The sequence below is a fragment of the Phycodurus eques genome, chromosome 17 (assembly GCF_024500275.1).
Source record: "Phycodurus eques isolate BA_2022a chromosome 17, UOR_Pequ_1.1, whole genome shotgun sequence".
Classification (NCBI taxonomy): domain Eukaryota; kingdom Metazoa; phylum Chordata; class Actinopteri; order Syngnathiformes; family Syngnathidae; genus Phycodurus; species Phycodurus eques.
The window spans coordinates 16,636,505-16,648,728 of record NC_084541.1 but is presented as its reverse complement, the minus strand read 5'-3'; positions in this window follow the sequence as shown (position 1 = coordinate 16,648,728).

Sequence of the window (12,224 nt, the reverse complement as noted above, 5' to 3'; positions counted from 1 at the left end):
TATTTTTTTCTGACTCTGATTTTCTGATCTCGACTTTTTTTCCCTCTCAAAAATCTCTTTGATTCTCATAAGGTTCTGATAAATACAAATTATTTTTTTTCTAGATTATGACTCTTTCCTAGAAAAACTTTTGACTTTTTCCTCTTTTTTTTGACTTGAGCTAACGCTCGCCCTTTTGATGACTCAGCCACTTGACCGCTGGTTTTGCGTTTTTGCTCAGCGTCCCGACGTCACAGATTACACCCATTAAAACGCGCGTAAGATTTCCCTCATGCTTAAAAAAAAGCATTTTCAGGGTTTAAGGCAGCGAGACAGGCGGCCGCTGCCAAGTCATACAAACATAGTAAATAAAGTAACCATACATTGTGTTGTACAACAATACTGAACTGTTTCTAATTCCTACGTGCGGATGAAATCGCGAAGCTTGTGGCCAAAATGTACGCGGGCGATGCACGAGCTGAGCCCCCCACGATTCTCTTTATTCTCAGCCACGTCCTCCGTCTGTAGCTTTTGACGGTTTGTTCAAAGTGATAAAGTACAATATACGGTATGTGCATCCTCAAAAGCCGACTCAGGCTCGCCGTTTAACCTGGCAGGGCGTCCATCCATCAAATCGCTCAGTGTGCGGGTGTGAGTCGCCGACTGAACTTTTTGGGCGACGGTCCGGTCCGATCGGATTCGACCTCATCGCGCGATGTGTGGCGGCCCTTATTTGATCTAGAATTTTTTTTTTCCTCCCAAACATTTCTTAGTTTTTTCTAGAAAAAAAATCTCGCAATATTCCGCCCGAATATATTCTCTTTTCTAAAATACGACAAATTTGATGACTCTACTTTTCATGTAACATTACAATGATACATTTTTTTTCCTCTCGATTTGTTTCTGTAAAATCTCCCAAATCCGAGTGTATCCGTTTAAAGGATGGCATTTAATCCCGGTTGACCCGGAGTGCCTCTAACTACCCTGACCCACGCCCCCATGCGCCCTCACCTGCCCCCCTCAAACCCTTAACGCTAGACTCCTTGTCACCATGGTGATTGCTAGACTAAACAGCCAACAAAATTCACCAGATCTGCAGCCCATTGGATGGCCAACCCCCCATTAAGCAGGCCACTTTTGGAGCACACATTTGCACACGTGAAGCATGTGCGTAACATGTATTTTTAACATTCTTGGGGCTGTAAACAAAAGTGGGCCATACAGATGCATCACCGGGGTGGCTGGGAATGTTTACGCCGCCCTGTCAGCCCCTCCACGACCCCCCCCCCCCCCCCCCCCCCCCCAATGGCCCACCACACTAATGTCCACGCCGTCCTCTGCCTCACTTCTAAATGCCAGCTTCCGATAAAGAGTTTTGCGTCTATTTTTAGCACTTTTTCGGATGGATCACCTATTAGCACTTAGCTGTAACACAGGCAAGGCTAGCTGGCTACATGCTAACAACAGCAAGCATACCAATAAAGTTTTCATTCACAAGGATCTTTTTTGCCTTTTTACTTTCATACTTTCACAGTTGCTGATGCTAATTTTAGCATTTTGGGGGATGGATCACCTATTAGCACTTCGCTGTAACAACAGCTAGCGTAACGTTGTGATTCTTTTTTTTTTTTTTTTTTTGCTTTATTAGTATTAACTCCACCTTATCACTTTGGTAACCAATTGTCATACGACTTGACTTTGACAAAATTTCGGTTTTGAATGGCGCTAATTAGCCTTTAAGCTAATGACTAAAACTTGAATCTCTAAATAACTCTCACGACTTGAATATTTCTGCAAAGTTTTACGTTTCTTGGGGGATTCCCAAAATAGTGAATTTTGAAGGATTGTAAATTTCACATTTTAGGTGTGTTGGTAACATGAGCAGGTAATGGCTAAAACTCAATTTTCTGCCTCAAAATGTGCTCATGTATTGTAATTTCAAATGTGATAAGATTTACATTTCCGTTTCCGAAAATTTTGACTATGACATTTGAAATTTTAGGTGTGCTATTTGACGTTTAAGATATCCGCGATAGCTAATCTTTTTGCCTCAAAATCAAAATGAATTTTGTATGTTTGTTAAGTTTCAATTTTATTGGAAGTTTCCGATATTTTATTTCGATTTTTTTAGGGATTGTAATTTTGCTATTTCGTTTAGCGTTTGCGCTTATGACTGAAGTAAATATTTGTGTCTCAAAAAAAAGAGTGAATTACACCAATTATCATACTATTATCAGTTTTTGCCGACTAGTCAGGCTACCTCCACCTATTCTAACTTCACACTTTTGAAATCTTTCTCGGTTTCCCCCAAAACGGCAATTTCGATGTGCCACGCGAACGGAGCGGTCGCCCGACTTGAGAAAAAGTCGTCGTCATGAGAACGGCCGCGGAGCGACCGGCAGGCATGTTGGCGTCCCTCAGGTCCGCCGACACGACTGATCGGTTGACCGCATTCTGGCATCAAGACTCCACATCAGTCAAGGACACACACACACACGCACACACACAGTGTGAGTGTTCATCATCAGTCAGAAGAAGTCGCTTGATAACAAGCCTCTTAAGCACGCAGGCTAATCAAGCTCAAAGAGACAAAAAAAAAAAAAAGAAAAGAAAAAGAAGATAGATAGATAGCAGAGGAGAAGAAGAGGTCTGCTTCTTTCTCTTATTTCCTCCACTTTTTCAATTCCCTCCTTATCTCCCTTGCTCCGCGGGGGGACCCTAATGGCCATTAATGTGGAGAGGGGGCCCCTCAACCACATACCAACACTGCAATCCAAAATGGACCTGAAGTCGCAAAAATGACAAAGTGAGAATGATTTTTTTTTTTAGTAATCAAAAACACACGTGCGGTGAGCGTTTGTTAAATTGTGAATATTTTTTAAAATCAATTATTTTAATGAATGAATTAATTTCAATGAATTTGAATACCACTTTCTTACGACAATTTCTGCTTGGAAAACACTGCTTTTCCCACATAACGTTTTCTTGAAAATGATAACCTTTTTATTGTAACACTCCTGATTTCTTTTCTTGAAAATGACTACTTTTTAATTGTAAAATTCCTGATTTTATACTTGAAAATCATGTCTTTTTATTGCCAGATAAATTTTTTTTTTTTAAGTTTTTTCCTCATAAGATGCGATTTTGTGATAAAATAAAATTTATTTTCTTAAAAAATGTGACTTTTTCCTTAGATTCTAGTTGAAAAATCCATCTTTTGCTTGATATACAACTTAGAACCTTTTGCTTTTAATATACAGTATCTATTTTATATCTTTAAAAATATGAGATTTTTCTTTCTCTAAGATTCTAATTTTTTTCCCGTATGAATTTCTAACCCTTTTTGGGTGGACATTTTTTTTCTCATTTTTCATTCTTTAAAAATTACCTAGTACCTTCAAAAATATAAGAATTTCCCATATATGATTCAAATTTTCGAAAAACTAAATACATACGTACATACATAAGGAAATAAATACATCAATAAATATGCACGCTAATATATCACAAGATTATAACTTTTATTTTATTTTTTTAGAAAAATTGGACTTTGCATTGTAAAATCGGGACTCTTCTTTTTATTAATATAGTTTAATTATGTCATGTTTGTAAAGTCAAAACGTTATTTTTATTCAATTACAAAGTATCCTTTTGTATAATAATAAAAAAAAAAAAAAACATAAAGTCATTTTGAGGACATCGTTATGATAAATCCGTAATGTGTTCCTCGGAGAAGATAGTGCCGGAGGAGGAAGGAGAAGGAAAAAAAAGACGAGCATCATTCATCTGTGACGTGAAGAGAAAATGAAATAAACAGCAAGAAGTGGCTCTTGCTCTTCTTCTTGTTTTAGTCCACTTCCTCTTTTTAACAAGCGACTGTGTTTTCTTGAGTCGCTATCATCACAATAATTATCTCCAAACATTTCCGTGACATCTTCCTCTTTGATAAACATTGAACACATGTGCCCCATCATTTTTCTCTTCATTCTTCTTCTTTCCTTCCAGTTGACTCCAAGTTTTATCCAAACTTTTTTTTCTTTTTTTTTTTTGTACGACCACTGACTTACGCTTTAAAACACGATTAACTTCAATCAGTACATTCTATACAACATATAGCCACGCTTTAATACTGCTACCGTAATGACAAAAAAAAATCTGTTTCTCATATATATATATATATATATATATATATATATATTTGTTTTTTCCCTTAAAAGATTCTGACGTTTTCACTTACCAAATTGCGGCCTTGGGGGGAAAAAATACTTCATTGTAGTCCTATTCTAGGGTTTTTCTTGAAAGATTTATTTTGTTATATGAAAACGCTTTTCTCATAAAATTATAACTTTTTTTCTTGGAAATAAAAATATTTTTGTCCCTAAGATTTCTGCAAAATTTCTTAGGCAGATTCATTTTTTTTTTGTCACGAGCTCCAGAATAATAAAAAAAAAATAAATAAAAATAAATCTAAAAGAGAAATAAATTCCTCAATAGATTTTTTTTCTTATTATTTTATTTTTGGGTCGGAAATCTCAATTTTTTTTCTCGAAAAATCCAACATTTTATTGCATAAAAGTCCAGCTTGAATCTCATCTGGGTTTTAAAAATGACGCCACAGTTTTGTTGTGACATAATGTCGCTGATAACGTTAGTCAAGGTTAGCGTTTGGTCAGACGTTAAGATCACCTCATTACTCTCATCGCCTCTCATCTTTTTTCCCACAACTTTTTTCCTTCGTGACTTTCTTGTCTCGTCTTCCTCCTCGTCTTGTCATCTGTTCATCACGAGTCACCTCCTCAAAGTGTTCATCTCGTTTTCCCATATGCGGGCGCGCTCGCCTCGTCGACTTTGAGCGGGAATAAGGATCACTTTGACCTCTTTCGGGGAAATTAGATGTTTGTATTTAAAGGTTAACATGCAATGTTTTTCACCATTTTATTACATCACATTTCCTACATTTTGTATCATTGCATTTTTTACTGGGGTTTTCAAGTATTATAATTTGTGTTGATTGTATTTAATACACATATAAACATACATCATATTTTACAGTTTGTTATTTTGCATTTTATAAAATCTATCACATTATTTTTCATATATCGTACATAACATCTCTGGCAAAAAAAAAAGAAGCACATTTTTAAATCCAAACCGAAAAGAAAGATTTTATTTTTGTAATTACTTCATGACATAATTTTTTACAAATATATTCTGAATTTTATGTAGATATTGCATATATTAACATATACAAATGTAAAAAAATATTACATTTACCATACATTGTACAGAAATGTTTTTATTTGATCACATTATTTTTTTAAATATTTTTCTAAACATGCATGTACATTTTATCTATATTTTTACATTATTTTATTTTAAACATTTAAATTATTTTATGTACTATAGACACATACACACGGGCATATCATGTTTTTATTATCAACAATGATCCCATAAACATGCACGGTAGGTTAATTGAAGACTAAATTGCCTCTAGGTGTGAATGTGTGCGCGAACGGTTGTTTGCTTATATGTGCCCTGCGATTGGCTGGCGACCAGTCCGGGGTGTACCCAGCCTCTCGCCGAGAGCGAGCTGGGATAGGCTCCAGCATGCCTGCGACCCTAGGGAGGATAAGCGGTACAGAATATGTAAGGATGGCCTTATGCAAGTGAAAACACGCACGCAGGCACACGCGCACACACGTGCACACACACACTTTTAGACCGCTAGCATCACGCCTGCAATGAGGTAAGCCTGAGTCAGGCTGTCATGTCTGTCACTATTCAAGCGCGCATAGGCACGCACACACATTGTTGGAGGGTAACCGCATCACTTGCGCCAACAAGACGAGCAATGGCTCTGACTGACGCTTGGACAAATGCTGAACTCTTTTTACAGCGTTACAGTTTTAAGCGACATCATGACAATCTCCACAAATTCTTTCTTTCCTGGTCGTTTGTCATGAATGATGAAGACTATGGTTGGGCGAAGAACAGAAAAGTGGTCAGGGTGGATGAACTGTAGGGTTTCATCAGGGATAGAGTCCCACAGGGCACGATTCTAGGTCCACTGCTCTTCTCCTTTCACATGCTCCCGTTAGAGACAATTTGAAGATTCGCAAAGACAAGATGAGTTCATGCACATAAGACACCCAAGGTTATATGATAATGAAATTCAAGGACACTATTATTAATGTTTTTTTTTTTATTGTTTTAAGAACTTTTTGGGGGGGGCGGGGACGTAATTTTTAGACAAAAATTGCCTGTTTTTTATATAGTATTAATTGAACTCCCCTCCCCAAGACAAAAGTAGCATTTTTGGGAGAAACGTATATGTCTTGAAAAAAGCAGATTTTGGGTGGAAAAAGTTGAATTTAAAAAAGAATAATAATCAATCAAAGAATGAATTGATGAAAAAATTTCAAAACATGTTTCTTAAGGAAAATATTTTTTAAAGGAAATATTTGTTTTTTGGAAAAAAGTAATATTTTTGAAACTGCATTTTTTTTAGGAAAGGTTTTTCGAGGAAAAAAGTACAGTACTTGGTCGAGGGGGAGGAAAACTGAGCAATTATTTTGTGGGGGAAAGTTAATCAATCTTGTAATTTTGGTGAAGAAAATCTCTCTGCTTGTCGCATATTGTAAAGCTTGGACTAAAAATCGAGAAATGTTCATTTGTTTCTTCGTAAAAAGTATTCACAAGTCGGTCTGCGGCCATTTTCCAACCAAATGCGATTTAGCGTCCGGCCGGTATGCGTTCGTGTGTCGTCACGTGCCGCTTCTTCCTCGTAAATGTCGGCACTGCGCGCGGGGCGGCGTGAAGTCGTCCAGAGGTTGCCACGTTTTTCACCTTCGGCGCGCAAAAGTAAATGTTTAAGCCGACCGCCGTAAACACACCTCAATCATCACACAGACACGTACCTTGTCGGGAATTCTGGGAAATAAAAGCTCACAGACACACACGCATATTTCAAAACACATCTCTGTATTGGACATTTTATGAGGTACACCTGCCCATGAAGTGAGTATAAAAAGTCTACACACCCCTGTTCAAATGGTAGCTTTTTGTGATAAATAGTTTAAAAACTTTGTCCACAATTAATGTGACCTATAACCTGTACAACTCAAATAGAAAAAAAAAATTAAATTTGAGGGGAAATTAGAACAAACAGCGATGGGAAAAAAAAAAAAATCGTATGTGCAAAGAACAGAGCGTTATTATCTTATCGCAATTCTCATTAGTCGGGCCACCATCTTTAAAACGTGCATGCGTGGGAAATGCTATCTTCTCTCTTTCATAATCAAAACAAAATGTCCAAACTTAAAATTAGGCATCAAAAACATTCCTCCATTCGTCTTCTCTGAACACAAACAAATCATTAACAGATTTGCGTGACCGCGAGGTTGCATGCCGACGTCTCGTACGCTCAAAGGTTACACTAACCAGCGACAAAATAAAAATCTTGACAGGAAGTCATATTGAAAAATAACCTGAATTAATCTACATTTTCCAAAAGGAAGGACTCGATAAGTGATTCTCAAAGTGTGGTACACAAGCCCCCCCCCTTGTGGCTCCCGAAAGAATCCCTGAATTATGAATGTTCAAGTGGCATGAACTTTTTAAAATCTAGTCCACTACAGTTTCTTGAGTACAGTTCAATTGTATTTAACTTTTACGTAAAATACATTTAGGTCCCATTTTTGATTTAACTTTTATGTGCAATACATTGTAATTAAATAATTCAGTACAGGTTTATCTTTTGTCAATGTTCCTATATTTAAGTGCAGTGTTAATGTTCAAACTGTGTATAATGTTACAGTTGCTGACTACATTTTACTTGGAGAGTAAGTAGCAAGTATTTTTTTAAGTGGTACATGGTGTCAAGGTTTGAGGACCGCTGCACTAGATGTTTCGGTTTTGGGCAGAGGCGGAAAAAGTCTCATGTTAAAAAGTCAAAATCTTACAAAAAATAAACTTTACATGTTATGAAGAAGAGAGAGAGAAAAAATGTCAAGAAAACATTTTTTTTTGGTTTGTTTTGTTTTCAAAAAACAAAAGTGTGGTAATCTTGTGAGGGAAAAAAAAAAACTTTGGGGAAAAAGTCAGACTTAAGAAAAAAGTCATGCGCTGACCTCAGTATTTTTGGAGAAAAGTCATAAAATAATTGTTATTTTATTTGACTTGAAAATGTTCATTTCATAAGTTTAAAAGACTAAAATTGTCTTTTTTCCATTATTTTTTTAAATCGTAAAAAACATTTCAGCATTTTCTTTCGAAAAAACGTAATGTAATGAGAAAAATTCATCATACAAGAAAAAAAAAAGCATGGCTTGAGTTTGTTTTGGAAAAATTACATTTTAGGGGGGAAAAGTCTCAAAAATATTTGGGGGAAAAAGATCGTAATGATACAAGAAAAAGTAATTGTGGGTTTCTTCAGAAAAATTACTTTTTCCCATTCTTTCAAGAAAAAGCTTAATCGATTTTGATTAGTTTGTTTCCTGTTGTCTTTCGCACGCTTTCATTTAATTTGGCAGCTCAACGTTAACCCCCCGCGCCTCCCCAAATAAATAGCCAACCCCCACCGCTCTCAGTATCTTTCAGCTGCGAGGAAGCTGCCGGGCTTCTTGGCTGGAGCCACGGTTCTGCCCCATCCATCATCCTTATCATGTGGGGGTGCTCTGGATGGATGGATGGATGGATGGATGGATGGATGGACAGACAGACAGATGGATGGATGGATGAAGGAAAGGATGTGGGGGAAAGTTTGGGGAAAAATTGCCAAATAAAGGCTGGCCAAACTGAGTAATAGCGTAATGATGCCATGTTGAGATTGAGGTGCGTTTAAGGTTTTTTTTCTTTTTTTTCTTCTTGGGGTGGGAGGGCTGATAAGCCCTGATACAAACAATAACAACAGACACATCAAAGCCCCCCATTTAGATTTGGGGTCTTTAGGGGCTTGGCTTGCGAGTGGTTATGACTCCAGACCAGGTTGGAACTTTTTCTTTTACAGCACTTTCAAATAAACAAGCTTTACAGAGACAGAGTGCGAGAGAGAGAGTAGGAATGTATGAGATAAAAACAAGTGGGGAGAGAGAAAAAAAAAAAAGGAGTTTATGGTCTAATGTTTGGGAGCTGCCACACACGCTCCAGCGAGCGTTAAAGAGACGACACACTTTCACTCCGCGAGGCGTGGCGCTGTTACTTATTGCGGCTTTAAATGGCTGAAATGGCAGCTTTTAATGAGGGCAACAACAACAAAAAAAAGGAAATAAACTCCAATAAAACATTGCATCGGTCTTAAAATTTCGTGTAAAATATTGAATTGGTAATAATGTCATGAAAAGTCATGCAAAAAAATAAAAAAATAAAATAAATACAAATAATTTTAAAAAATGCATTCAACAAAACTGCTCTAAAAGTCATTTAAGAAATGAAGAATTAAAAGAAATATTACAACTGCCCAAAAATGTCAGTACAAAATTAATACAAAATATATTGCAAACTAACTAAAACTCCTTAAAATAAAAAAAAATAGAGTTCTTAAAAATATTTGAACAAAAACATTACACCTAAACTAAAATTCTACTAATAAATAAATATCATAAAAATAATAAAAACATTAAACATAAAATGGAACTCACCATTAGTTCCACACCAAATATGAAATATATTGAAATAATTTAAACACAAATATTGGGACAGCGCAAAAATGTCATAAATATAATAATAATAAAGAAACCAAAAATAACATGTATAAAAAAATTGCAACCCAACTAAATACCCCATCTAATAGTAAATATATCAATAAAATCCTGAAAATAATCATACCAAAATATTACAATACAATTAAATGGAGATTTTTTTTTTTATAAAACTCAATTAAGAATATTATAATAATGAAATAGAAACATTATAATGTATATCCTTCAACTTAAAATATTCAATAAATACATATAAAAAATAAAGAATATAAATAATAAAAACCTATTAAACAAAATAATGCAACTCCCCTAAAATTCCACAACAAAAATAAATTGAAAAATGATTAAAACCCAAATTCTGCAACATATCAAAAATGTCATTAAAAAAAGAAATGAAAACAAATTGCAACCCAAGTAGAATTCCTTTAAAAAATACAAATTATATGAAAATAAAATATAACAATCTTATAAATGAACTATATAGATTAATGAATAATAAATTCATGAATAATAAAATGAATACAAAATAAAAAACAGCTGATTAAACAAAACTATTGCAACTGCATGTAATTCCATAAAACAAAATACAAATTCTGAAGTCATGCTAATGCTAATGCTAATGCTAAGGCTAGCGCTAAATCGACAAGGTGCATTTGCTTTGCTCTGCCTTGCAGTAAAACTCACTTTTGTTATAACTTCACGTCTTCAAATAAAGATTGACGATTTTAGTGCGGGGCGACACTTTTACAAGCATCTAAAGTCTTGCTACAGCTAACGAAACGCTAGCCCTAGTAAAATGTGTTTGTTTTAAAACATGATGTACAGGAATAAAGATTTTTCATCTTCGTGTGCGACAACGTTTTTACAAGCACTGCCTGCGTACAACTAATGAAGTCTAGCAGTACCACAAATGCTTATACTAACCCTTTTAAAACATTGTTTCCTTCTGAAACATACTCCTATTGTTACATTCTGCCTTTTAATCCTTTTAGTGTGTGATCACCTTTTTTATGTCTGAACACTAGCATTAGAATTGTTGCTATTGCTAATTCTACACTACAAGAAATATTGGTTCTCTTGTACACAGAAATGAAAATAAATTGTTTTTGTGCAGCGCAGCGCTCACAATCTGAACGATAGTGTTAGTGATGATGCAAATGCAATACGACAAGAAATACTGCTTCCCTGAGAGACAAAAAGGAAAAAAAGATCGTTTTAGTGAGTGCTCACTTTTTTACAAGCACTGTACACCAATCTGAACAGGACTCCATTTGGAGTGTTTTAGTATTGTTGCTAGCGCTAACACACATAAATCACTCAGATGTGAACAGCAACATTAGCACCAATGCTAATGCTAATGATGCACTCCTCCTGGTTGCCTTGGACACAGAAATGAAAAGTTACCATTTTAGTGAGCAATTACATTCATTTTTACCAAAAATGTATTGTATTGTTGAATTAGCATTAGCATCTGTTTAGATTGGACAGTGTAAAAATCTTAGCGTACACGAGGTGTAACATTACAATATCAGTTTGTTTTTCGAAATTTGACTTTTTTTAAGTGTTAGCATTAGCATCGTTGCTAACCCTACTCTGCATACTTGCGTGAAGTGCTTGTAAAAAATCTTATTGTGAAAACAACATTTAATTTATGGACAAAATATTTACTCTTGCATAGCATTAGCATCGTTGTTAATGCTACCGTTTCGATTTGTGTGCAGGAGTTGTCAAACATTTTATCATTATAATAGGGAAAATATTGATTTTATTGTATTTTTTTTTTTTTTATTACACAACACAAAATCTTCCATTTTAAAGATCTATATTTAAGTTAGCTCAATCCAGACTCCATTTAAGGTGTGTTAGCACCAACGCACACTCCAAACGGTGTCTAAAATGAGTGATGCAGTGTTACCATAGCAACAATAGAGGGCCTATTCTCCCTACGACGCACCCCAAGCCGGATGATAAGCGAGCACTTAGCCGAGGCTAATGTTGCTAACGAGCCCCCACCAGCCCGCCCCGGGCAAAACAGATGCGGCCGCATCATCGTCGACAGACTCCGTGTCGACCATCATAAAAAACAGAGTGATCCGTCAAGATGAGGATGGATGGCCCCTGAAACGTAATAAAAGCGTCCCTGTGATGCGGCGTAGTCGTATTATCTTCATTAGCCGGGAGCGCCGTGATAACATTAAAGGCAAAGCTTCCTTTGTGCGACGCGCATCTGCTCTACGCCACGCTAACTGCTCTTGGCGGGAGACAGAGACGCTGGCAGCAACCGCAACTGGACACAAAAATACTGATTTTAGAAAGATAAGATCGTCGCCAAGGCATTAAATGTTTTAAACTGGTGACTTAATGGCTACAAGCGGCTAAAAGAGCCAAAGTGCCTTCAATATTCCTGGTAACACCATGTAAAAAAGATCCTAAATAAATAAATAATACCAAATGTATCTTCAGTTATTTTTGATCAGAAAATAAAAAGTATGGATTTCTATTTATTTTTTTAATCTGAAAAGTAAAACGATAACTTTTTCTATA